This window comes from Pinus tabuliformis, chromosome 8 (assembly GCF_031772625.1).
Source record: "Pinus tabuliformis cultivar Carrire ecotype Pingquan chromosome 8, CPIR1, whole genome shotgun sequence".
In the NCBI taxonomy this organism is placed as follows: Eukaryota; Viridiplantae; Streptophyta; class Pinopsida; order Pinales; family Pinaceae; genus Pinus; species Pinus tabuliformis.
Genome location: NC_142294.1, coordinates 1,506,272,813 through 1,506,281,371, shown reverse-complemented (window position 1 = coordinate 1,506,281,371; position 8,559 = coordinate 1,506,272,813). Strand labels below are relative to the sequence as shown.

At 34.4% G+C, this 8,559-nt stretch overlaps 1 pseudogene; it reads left to right on the top strand.

Annotated features, from left to right (window-relative positions):
• The first annotated feature begins 7,317 nt into the window (after positions 1-7,317).
• On the top strand, positions 7,318-8,096 carry LOC149241567 (pathogenesis-related protein 1A pseudogene; annotated as a pseudogene).
• The last annotated feature ends 463 nt before the right edge of the window (positions 8,097-8,559 follow it).

Below are 8,559 nucleotides of genomic sequence, written 5' to 3'. Positions count from 1 at the left end.
TTGGCAAAAATTACCACTCCTCAAACTCCCAAGATAGAAGGACATATCAAGAAGAAAAATGTTCAAGAAGTGAAAGATCACACCGAGAAAGAAGAAATGAATTCGACCATATCTTGTAATGCACTGACCAGAATTCCACTCATCAAACTATCAAGATAGAAGGACATATCAAGAAGGAAAATGTTCAAGAAGTGAAAGATCACATCGAGCATCAAGAAATGAATCCGACCATATCTTCTAATGCATTGGAAGAAATTACCACTCCTCAAACTCTCAAGATAGAAGGACATATCAAGAAGAAAAAGATTCAAGCAGTGAAAAATCACATCGAGCATCAACAACAAGTTATCCAACTTTTAAAGGATAACACCACTTTGGTCCAGAATAAAATCAAACAATAGGCAGATCAAGATCAGAGTGAAAGAATTTTTGATGTAGGTGATTGGGTATTTTTATGGCTACATCTCAAGCAAGCTATTTATGAGAAAGAAATGTTGGTAATACTACATGCACTTAAGAAATGGTGACCTTACCTAATGGGAAGGCACTTCAAGGTAAAAATGGATCATGATAGTCTTAAATACTTTTTATAACAAAGATTATCTTTAGAAGAACAAAAAAAATGGGTTAGAAATATGTTGGGTTATGACTTTGAAATCATCTACAAGAAAGGGAAGCGAAATGTTGTTGCAGATGCACTCTCAAGAAAGGATGAGGATGTGGAAGCATTGTTTTGTGCTATTTATATTATCCAATTAGATTGGATAAACAAATCAAGGGATGAATGGAAGAAGGATGAAGAAGTGTAGCCACTCATTCAAAAGTTGCAGAGGATTGCAGTTCAAGCAATATTGCCAGAACTTGATGAGGAAGCAAAAATCATATTGGAACCTGGAGCAGTCACAGAAGCAAGAACTCAATAGCTACGAAATTGATCAATATCAGAGTATTTCATCAAGTGGAAGAACTTACCCGCTGAAGATTCCATATTTATGTGTCAATATATGTACGTTCAATATTTACTTTATGTTTAATAGAACTAGCATGAATTTTTGTGTCCATATTTATGTGTGAATATATGTACATTCAATTAAAGGGAATTCCTATCTAAAAGAGATGGTGTTTCTCTTGCAAAGAGAGAATAATTATCCAAAGAGAGTAATGGTAGTCGAAAGGAGTTAAACCTACGTTAGAAACTATCATGAAAATCTAGAGTAGCATCATTAGTAGGCCCATATCTTTGTATCACACATTGAGAGAGAGTGTGTGGGCAATTAAATCGATGACCTCTATTCTTTATTAGAGAGAAAATATAAATCTTGAACTTTTGTTGAGAATGAGAACCTCGAGTCTCTTTGGTGCAATGTAATAACAAGAATATAGGCGAGAGGGTGGGTTAGTAGAATAGTCAGCCTTTGGCATCTAGTAGATAGTATAACTAAAAACTTGAAAATCTCCCAAAGACCGTGATACTAGTGTATGAGATTAGCCTATGATTGAAATTGTGTGATTCCAAGAGTGGAAATAAAATTGGTGAAGTGTAAAGTCCATGTTTAAATTTAGAGTGTGGTAACAAGGCAAAGAACCTCTATACCAATTCTTTGCGTAGCAAACATAATTATAAATGGTGAATGGCTTGAAAGCCAAAAATGAGAAAGGAAACACTGAGTGGGTTCAACTAAGATTGTTGACTAACCTATAATAGTTGAAGGTGTCATCGATTCAGATTTAAAGGAAAGTTGATGTCCATGGAGATAAGAAAGTTAAAAAAAACACTTTGAGTCCTAACTTTGATAGGACTAGTTGGCCTCAAGAAAAGTCACACTCAATATTTATGTTAGAATGTGAGGAACACAACCCCTACCAGTTGGAGGTTAGACCTTCGAGCCTAGTCACAACTGAAGCATGGTAAGAGTCCCTAACTCCTGACCTGAGTGGGGACCTGCGAAGCAATTGAATTATTTTTCAAATATAACAAGGAGTGAGCCTCAAATGGTAGATAGTTTGATTGATTTAGAGGGTATCGTTAATTATCCTTATGTCTATCATAAATGATATTTCTCGGCCTTTGTGCCTAAAAGTGAAGCTGTCTACAGGAGAGAAAGGCTGAGCCTGAACAGGGGTGGTTAGAGGCATAAAGCTGTTGCAATTTCGATAAGTGGTTGCCCCAGATAGCAGCACATGTTGTCCAAACAAAGAAATGGTTGCTTGCTCTGAGAACGCTCAAACATGTGCGGCTTATTTTATCATGTTTGGTTAAATCAATGGATATAGATAAACAAAAAACTATTCTCTTGAAATCTTGCTCTCCATTTCTTAGTTTATGTGCATTTAGCATTAAACCATGCTTTGGAGGTGGACATGGTGGTTCGTACAACATATTATTAGTCCCTATTGTCCCAGCATGGACTATAGTAACTGGAAACTATTAGTTTAGTATTAGTTGAGCTGTTTTTAATCCTAGCTCATGAACTATAAACAAAGTTTTTATAGACATATTGATTTATCATGTTATTTGGCCTCTTCCCGAGGACCGAAGCTAATCCAAAGAAAAAAGAATAGGTTATAATTTTTTTGTTTGTTTCATATTTCCAAACTTGTAAATACTACCTAAACTAATGTTGGCATTAGTCGAGGGCATTAAATGTTCAGGAACATGCTTGTGTATACAAAAGCAACAAGACATAGAAATATACAATAAATATACAAGAGTATACAAGAAATATACAAGAGCAGCAGGACATAGCAAATCAGGTTGCTGGCTACACCACATGGTGGTTGCACAACAATATTTGCACCATCTGTCAGTGGTCAGTGCATGTTTGTGGCGTGGCGTGGCCATGGATGGTAGGTTACAGTGGGCTGGACATGCTTCCATTGTCTGTATTTCCATTACTATAGTAGGTTCACAAGATCTGTGTCACCTAATGAGCCTCTAGGATCTATGTAACCTGATGAGCCTCCAATTCCTGCAAAATGATCGATCTCAATATTCTGAGCCAACTGCTTGGCCTGAGTTCTGCTGAAGTCCTCCCTCTGCTCGTTTCGATTAATCTTACGCCCGCATCCCTTATTTTCTGGATGAAAAATCTCTGAGGGGATGCCATTTATAGCATCCGCTATTTCAAGTCTGAATAGTCTCAAAACATTGGCTCTGGTTATGGGCCACTGGGCTGGTTTGTAAAGAATGCGGAAATTTCCAGTGTCTTCAAGGATTTTGGAAAGTATTCTAAAAGGTCAAGTCTCTTTTTATTTATGTCAGGTATTTTGCATTAGCTTTGCAATTCTCCATAATTAATTTGTATCCTTGTAGCATTCACAACAATTTTAGGTTAATAAAGTTCAAATAATTACAGCTCGTAAATAATTCGCAAAGAAAGGAAAACAACATAAGCCATTACCAAACATAAGAGAGCTATAAAGGATGAAGAGTGGTTAAAAAGAATTAGTTTAACTTGAATCAAATACATAGACATTGTCAGCATTCAAACTTCAAATCTGGCGAAAGGAGTTATAATTAATGAACAATACTAGCAGCATAAGTTTTTTTGCTAACAACATCTTGATAAGTAGCTATAGTTTTTCCTTTTAATACCAGATACCCATGCCAGCCTGAGTTCACAAATCCGGGTTCCGGCATACCCCAGCTTTACCCATCTAAACCCTCACTCCCCAATACGCCCACATTTAGTACCTAAACCACCCAATGGCTCCTTCTGCACCTGGGAGGTTATCGAAGCTTGGGCCACTGATACCGTAGCTACCTTACCAGTGCTCCTATAGAATCAAAAGGAGGGGAAATGACTGAGCCATAGTGATATTCATTTCAATCTCTATCACTCCTTTATTATTGTCATTCTATATATATCTATATTATATCTCAATTCTTTTTTAATAAAACAACACCCTTATCCATGAATCAAAATGAAATAAAGGGGTTAAGTGCTCTCTCTTCTGCAGAAGCTAAGGTAGCAAGTTAAGTTGTTGACCTTTAACCATTAAATGTATCTGTCGCAGCTTGGTATGGGGGTAGAAGGAAGAATTTAAGGCAGGAGCAAGAGCAAGGGAATCATACAAGTAAACAACAAAGGCTAAAGAAACTTTAGTCATAGGGTTGATCCATAAGCTATAATTTCATCCATTTACCCCTATGCGAAGCAAGCAAAAAACGAAGATAAAAGAACTTTAAACTAGGAACAGATTTCTTCTCTATTTCATTCATGCTACTTATGATTTTTCTCTTCTACACAATTGAAGGGCTCTATCTACGAACCAGACCTTTCTTTTGATCCCCATTGATCCAGAATAAAGTGAAAAACGAAAACATATTTATGAGTTTGACACATACATATGAAATTTGAGGTGTAGTGAATGTATGTGCGGGCTCGACTGTTTTCATGTGTATGTTGGCAGACCATGGATGTTGTCATGCAAAACCATAAACTACCTCTAGAAACTTCCTTTTGCAGTTTCTAGAAGTGATGGGGTTACCGTCGTAATAAATGTTGGTTGTCGACCTGGAAATAGATGGTTTTGAGATACAATTACCCAATGGTTCCCTACCACTTATCTTCTGAGCATGTAGACCTATCAGAACTTTGTTGATCTAGAGCAGGTGCATTGTAGGTTGTCGATTTCTCTAACATTTTCAGGAGAATTAACTGGCTTTGTGCTCGTATCTACTTTTGTACATGCTAGTGACTTAAGTTTTCAAACTCCACAAGGGTTTTTAATGCTGCTATCATAACATATACATCATCATCTGGTTCAGAATTTCAAATAGTTTATTTATCTATCCAACCTTGCATAACCCATCAATAAAAATATCACAAGTGATGGCATTTGAAGCTTCTCTCCATGTTGTTGAAGACTTCCACGACTGATACCCCCATACGGGCTTTTGCATAAGCTTTAAAAGCTGAGAGGAACTAGCCTTGTGGGAATGGGAGAGATAGTACAGGAGGTGCAGTGCCGGAAAAATGCAAATGACTAGGAAACTGGAGATAATAATCCAAATTTATTCCATCCTTGTTATCTTGTTGCTAGAGTCAAGAACAATCTAGAAAAACATTGGTTTGTTCCATGTATCTGTATAAACTGTTGCAGCATATAATGTTCTTTTACATGCTTCCTGCTTAAGGCAGGGACTAGTTTCCATGCAGCCTATCTTGTTTGATTTTAATTATCATCCCATGTGTCACATTAGATAGATTGAAAGAGGCAAATTTCATGTATTGCATATCGCATTAAAAATATAGTTCATGCAAGTGCGAAAGAAGTGCTATATAGGACATGAAAAAGTGTAGATGTCTCTTCTCGATTATTCCTTCTTCTGCACATATCCCAACCTTTACGGAAATTTCTTACTTTGCACCATTCTTCTAGACATGTATAAAATTTAAAAAAATGTACCCAAATAAAAAGATCCATCCAAATTCTTACTTGTGAAGACCTCTGAATTCAAATTGCATGCACCCAAACAAAACCACCTCCCAAGTCTTATATATTCTAAGTGAAGATTTATCCAATTTTATAATTTCAATATAGACATACTTATGTCACTGCTATTGTACAAATGCTATGGTTTTAGAAAATAAAAATTTATTCTTTCTTTTACCAAAACCACAAAGCCTATATGAATTTTTGAAATAAGCATTTATACATATATTAATAAGATTTTTTGATGATCATGTTGCAATAGTAATTTGGTATTAAAAATTGCACATGTTCATTGTACAATAATGCAAAAAAATTATTGGTAAAGTGTGAATGTTTCTTTTGTATTTTCTTTCTTCTACACACATCTCTATTTTCTCTTGTGTATTTTCTTCCTTCTACACACATCTCCATTTTTGCAAACGTAATAAGCTATTTTTCTAATAGTAATAACTCACTAACTCCACATTGCCTTATTTACCAATAACTACCAAAAAAAAGAAATGACTACATTGCCTTAGTTACCAATAACTACTAAGAAAAGAAATGACTATGTTGTTGTGCTTCTATCTCTTGTTTTCTAAAGAAAATGATGAAATTCTTATCCATAACAATTAAAATTAATTCTTCCCCTTATTGCCCTATTATTTTCAAGAATTTACCATTCCTAAACCCTTGCATAGTTAAAGTCAAATTATCTTCAATAATATAATGTGTTGATATTTATTATTATAATGATTTTGTGACTATGAACGTGGTTATAATGACTTCGAACTTTGTGAGTAAGAAGTTAGGTGTTATAAATCCATGTATTAACCTGAATTTATTTATTATTCTATAATTAATATTGTAATTTCATAATTGTATTAAGTAAATGTGAAAAAGTAAATATGTATTAACATGATTTCATTTATCATTTAATAATTTGTATGTTAATTTCATAATTGTATTAGATAAATGTGAAAAGTAAGCATATATTTGAAATTTTATTTGCTGATATAAAAAAGATAATATAAATATGCCAAAATATCTCATTTATAACTATAAAATATTGTATTAGATAAATGTGAAAAGAAAACATATATTTGAAATTTTATTAATTGATATAAAAAAGATAATATGAATATGCCAAAATATCTCATTTGTAACTATAAAATAAACATCTAAATTAAAAACTAAATCAGTTAACCCGAAATTTGAATTTTTTTATATAATTTAATTGATTCCATATAACATTGACCAAAATTTAGACGCAAATGCACTTAAAATAATTCTTTTGTTCAAGCTTTGGGTACCTAGGCGTCTAAACAAATTAAGATAAAAATGTAACCTCCATAACCTTTTCTTAAGGATAAAATAAATTGAACTTAAAATAATTCTTTTGTTCAAACTTTGGGTACCTAGGCGTCTAAACAAATTAAGATAAAAATGTAACCTCCATAACCTTTTCTTGAGGATAAAATAAATTGTAATAAATTTTACTAACAAGTTGATTGCTAAAAAAGTAAACTTTGAAAATTTCTATTTAAATAATCCGAAAAGGCTAAAACAAAGTTACTCTAAACGGCCTGACATTTTAGAAAATATTATTACCTATTTAATATTTTGATAAAACCAATGAAAAAAAAAATTAAGACTGACTCGAAGACAATTAAATTGATTTTTTCGTCAAAATAGATAATAAATTAACTCAACAAAATAAATTAACTCAACAAAATTTTAGAATTCCATTGATGTTAATTAAGAAATTTTATAATTCCATTGGTGGTAAAAGAAAAAAGAATTACTTTGCATGATTTTTAGTCAATACGTGAGTAGGGAAAAGTTCAACCATATCTGTGAAGATTATTTCAGCGGTTTGATGGCCGAGGAAGAAGTGCAATGGACGGCATTCGAGAAGGGTTCAGTCGTATCGAATTGAGATGCAAATATGTGGATGTTAAAAATTGAGGCTCACAAGTCTCAATTTTATCGAAACCGTTAAAAGAAGATGCCAATAAAGATGCCAGTATCTCTTAGTTTATTTGTGTTTTTATACCAAAATATGTAGGTGTTAGTAAACAGACACATCTCTTTATTTAAACACATGTCACAAAACACACCCGCCATTAACGGGGAGCCAACAGAATTGAGTGAACGGCGAGTCATTTCATTCTTTCTTTTGGGATTGAAAGTTATACACTTAGTTTCGTCGATATGAAGTGGTTTTTCCAGTAACATGCTACTGCTTGGTAGGGCAAGGGCAAGATGTGCAACAGCAATTCTTATCTCCTCACAATAACGCGAGAGCCCAAGTGGGTGTCGCGGCTCTGGTATGGGACGATACCGTCGCGGCTTACGCACAAAATTATGCGAATCAACGCATAGGAGACTGCGCTCTGCGGCACTCTGGTGGTCAATATGGAGAAAATATTTTCGAGGGGTTTGGAATAACATATCCAGTGGGAGGTGCCGTGACGGCCTGGGTTAATGAGAAGCAAGATTACGATTACACTTCTAATACCTGCGCTGAAGGTAAAGTATGTGGGCAGTATACTCAGGTCGTGTGGAGAAATTCCAACAGACTCGGCTGCGCTCAAGCTCAATGCAACAGCGGCTGGATATTCGTTATCTGCAACTACGATCCGCCTGGGAACTATAACGGGGAGAAACCATACTGAATTCTGATATCCTGATAGTTTTCATTAATTTCCTTCTAATATTTTCTTTTACTCTATCTGTTCAACATCTGTGTACGTTGACAATGCTGGTAAGTAAATATTGTTGTCTTTCCCATCAGAATAAATGCCCTTGTTGACAGCCTTTCCCGATTTCAGATGATGTAGCGTCACTCACTTCGAAAACCGCATAAATCGTTTGTATTTGGTGCTTCGATTATAAGGGACGATATACTGTTTTTATGTTTTTTGTGACGTACGTAGATAAATAATATATGGTTCTTGATTATAAAGGAGGACATATTGTTTTTGTGTTTAGTGGAGTTCGCAGACAAGTATGGCATTAGGACATGCGAATATGGTCTTAGTTCTTAGTATTGGAGTGTTTTGCTTTGTATGTTGGTTGTTTTTTTTAGTGAGTTAAGGTGATTTGAACTTTCAATTATAATTTATATATAATTTTATA